Raw genomic sequence first — 3,988 nt, 5'->3', positions numbered from 1 at the left:
TCCCTACATCAGCTAAGGCAGCAAACCCAACACTGAGTAACCACAGGGTCAGACACACTCAGTCACACAGGAGCCATAGCAGGGAACAGCAGCAGCAGCAGCAGCAGCCTGATGATGCTCTGACAAAGCAGCTGTGAACCCACACAAACAGGGTTTAGTGTTTGCTTTTCCTTCCGAATGTCATTCCTCCAAACTTGTGAGTAACCTTATTGTAACTTATATCTGGTGTCTGCCCACACAAAGCCACGCTCAGGCTGAGCATCACACGGAAAGCACAAGGCTTATGGCCACCATCGTCTCCTACACAGCTTCATGTCTGGAAGGAGCTCTGTGAGGGCTCTGCTTGTTCCCTGCGGGGTTCTCACTCAGCAGCAGCACTGCAGCAGCACACAGGTCAGGACATGTTTTAACCACTTCCTCAGGCTCCAGAACAACTTTGTTTCAAAGGAACTTCTTGCAAAAGAGATACTTTCATAGCTGATGGAATTACTGGTTTCGGGTTTACAGACTGCCCCTGTTCCCAGGACTGTGAGGTTACTGCCTCCTCACACGGCCTTTCACCAGACCCTGCACAAGCCGGCGTGCAGGAAGCGCTACCCTTAGTGCGCAGAGCAGGCTCCGAGGCCCAGAGAGGCCAAGATCCACCCAGGGGCATCTGAATCACCCCTGGCAAAGATGGAACTAAAATTTGGAACAGATCTTCCACCTTGAAATTCATCCAGAAAACCCCAATCCCTGAATGAATCCACAGAAATCAGGGGACAGAGACAGCACCAGCACATGTGAGGAGTTCCAAACTACAGATTATGTGCTAGAAAAACCACAGCTGAAGCCTTTTGCTCCAGCACTTGGAATCTGACCACCAGGTTCTTCAGACCAACTAGGAAAGACATCACCAACTCCTGACACGGGGCATTACAGGGCTGCCACCATACTAGTGAAAACCCCTCATGTCACAGAACCAGAGAGTCACAGAGTGGTTTGGGTTGAAGGGAGCTTAAAGCTCCTCCAGTCCCAACCCCTGCCACGGGCAGGGACACCTTCCACTAGAGCAGGTTGCTCCAAGCCCCTGTGTCCAACCTGCCCTTGAACACTGCCAGGGATGGGGCAGCCACAGCTTCTCTGGGCACCCTGTGCCAGCGCCTCAGCACCCTCACAGGGAAGAACTTCTGCCTCAGAGCTCATCTCCATCTCCCCTCTGGCAGGTTCAAGCCATTCCCCTTGTCCTGTCCCTCCATCCCTTGTCCAAAGCCCCTCTCCAGGTTTCCTGGAGCCCCTTTAGGCCCTGGAGCTGCTCTAAGGTGTCCCCTTCAGGAGCCTTCTCTTCTCCAGCTGCCCCAGCCCAGCTCTCTCGGCCTGTTTTCGTAGGAAAGATGCTCCAGCTACATCTTGTATCTGTCCATATCCCTCTGTCATCCCTGCTCACATCCTTATCAGTGCAGTCAAAGAGGAGACACCACTGCTTCGTTCTGGTCCCACTTGCTAAATGATATTATCCAGGACTGTTCAAAGGAGGCTCAGGATTACATTATTCCCCTCATTGACACCATTTTGAAGGTGGAAATACCAACATCAGAGAGGAATTGTGGCAGGAAGGGGAGCTGCTAAATGTAGCAAGTGAAAACCATAAAACATCCTAAGTGCAGCATGAAGATCAAAAGCACTCACACTCTGCATCCTCAGGGGCTGAGATGCTGAACCACGGAGCAGCTCTGCACCACTGTGAAAACTGAAGATACACATTAGTTCTGGTCATGGCAGCGACGTCTGCACATCCAGCTGGGAAGCAGCCTGCTCCTAACAGATTCCATTAATCCTGCTATGTATTAAGTCACTTTTCCAGGAAGAGCTGAGTTATAATAGCAGCTCTCTTATAATTTAATCTGTTGGACAGCCTTTGCTCCGCAGCTCTGATACAATGACACAACCTTTCACTGCTGAATACCAGGAACATGCTGCTGCTGCGCAGAACTCTGCAAGGTCTCCTGCAGAGGGGCACCCACGCTGGGGAGAAGGTTCTCCCTGTTCATTAACCCTTGGAAGTTCTGTCAGCAGAACAAACACAAAGTTGAATCATGGAACCACAGAATCAGCCAGGTTGGAAAAGCCCTTTAAGCTCATCAATTCCAGCCATTCCCCAGCAGTGCCAAGGCCACCACTAACCCCTGGCACTGAGGCCTCGGCTCCACGGGCTGTGAACACTTGCAGGGACGGTGACTCCAGCCCTGCCCTGGGCAGCCTGTTCCAATGCCTGAGCCCCCTCGGGGCAGGGAATTGTTCCTCAGCTCCAGCTAAACCTGCCCTGGGGCAGCTTGAGGCCGTTTCCTCTTGTCCCATAACCTTGTTCCATCCCTTGGGAGCAGAGACCAGCCCCCTCCTGGCTCCATCCTCCTGTCAGGCAGTTGCAGAGAGCGATCAGGTCCCCCCTGAGCCTTCTCTTCTCCACACTAAACCCCCAGGTCCCTCAGCCCTTCCCCATCACACCTGTGCTCACCTATTTCCTTTGTGTTAAATTGGTCTGGCAAAAATCAGTAACAACCAAGGCAGGACGACACCTTCCTCCCTCTCACCCTCTCACAGTCGAAAGAAACACTTTGACCACACACACACTTAGAGTGGGAAAGAGACTTGAGTTATAAATCAGGGTGAGACTGGAAAAGCACCTCTGACCACCACAGAAGCAGACAGCCAATTCCATGGTGTTTATTGGCATCTCCTCCAGTGTCAGCCCTGTACCCACAAACCCAGAGTTCTTCCCAAATACGGAATTCATTAGGAGGAATTCAGCAATAGCTGCTTGTGATATGGCCCTGATGGTTCCGGAAGCACCTGGAAGCAGCCCCAAGCTTGAGAATTGTTACTGGATATTAAAATAATCCCACCAGAGTGAGTGCTTTTACCAAAATCCACAACTGTTGAGGTCCTACGACACACACAGGTTGTACAAGTGCGGGTTCGATAGTTCCTGGGAAAGGGGCTTCCTCTGGAAACAACACGTGCTCACCCCCTGCCTCGCGAAGTCAGCACTTTAATCCACACCTAGGAGTGATTTTAACTCCCAGTCCTGGGGCAAGAAGGAACTAGAAGTCCACTGAAATGAGCTGGATTGGGATCAGAGGCTGCGGGATGGACTCTGAACAACTGTTCAGAACCCACTGTAAGGGTAAACAGAAGGGAAGGCACAAATAAACTGGGAAAAGAGTTAAACAAAGTCAGATGTTCATCTCTAAACATGTCCCAGCTTCCAACTTCGCAGCATCCCACGCTCTCCACAGCTCTCTGGCAGCAGATGCCCCGAACCTGGACAGCAGCAGGATACCTGTCCTGCCCGGGCAGGAGGCAGGGAGGATCAGGACTCTCAAGGTATCTCACGCTTGCACAAGGATGCAGAGTACAGGAGAGTTTAGCAGAGCCAATGTGGCAAAGAACATCAAAGACACTGCAAGGACTGTCCCAGGGGTTCTCAGTCTCCCCACACACACCTCTTCGAGGGCTCTTGCTGCACACTCCTGCCTATGAAGTCAGTGGGAAGCTGACGTTAGCAGTGGCAATGGCAGGTAGTTTGGTGGTGCTCAGGAAGGGGGTTCACCAGCTACTGACAATGACACCACTTTCACAGGTCATTGTCCCCACAGCTCTCCCTCAAGTCCACACCAGCAGCTGTGGATCCATGGGAGAAAGGGAACACAGAGCCAGGCTCGGGGTGCAAGCATGAGCTGGTGGTAAGAAGAATGAGGGTCCCTACCACGCATCAACTGAAGAGAAGAAGAGCAGAACAGGGAATTCCTTGCAGATAATCCCTTACAGAGGAGAGAAGGGCCACTAGGTACAAACCAAAACTCTCCTAATGCCAGCTGGCCTTGCAGTCTTCCCATGGGACTCATGGGAGATCACACCTGCCTGCACAAAGCTCAGCAAGACACTTCTCAATGCCACTGCATCTGCCCCACAAACTCTACAGCTTGTTCTTGTTATCCCTCTGCCCCTT

The 3,988-nt window shown here is 52.0% G+C and overlaps 1 protein-coding gene across 1 annotated transcript in view; it reads right to left on the bottom strand.

Annotated features, from left to right (window-relative positions):
• DEAF1 (DEAF1 transcription factor) overlaps positions 1 to 3,988 on the bottom strand; it is a gene marked incomplete at its 5' end in the record, with an annotated part of 19,029 nt that overhangs the window by 3,925 nt on the left and 11,116 nt on the right. The window lies entirely within an intron of this gene.

This window comes from Nestor notabilis, unplaced genomic scaffold (genome assembly GCF_000696875.1).
Source record: "Nestor notabilis isolate BGI_N333 unplaced genomic scaffold, ASM69687v1 scaffold25399, whole genome shotgun sequence".
Lineage (NCBI taxonomy): Eukaryota > Metazoa > Chordata > Aves > Psittaciformes > Psittacidae > Nestor > Nestor notabilis.
This window is presented reverse-complemented; position numbering and strand designations above follow the sequence as displayed.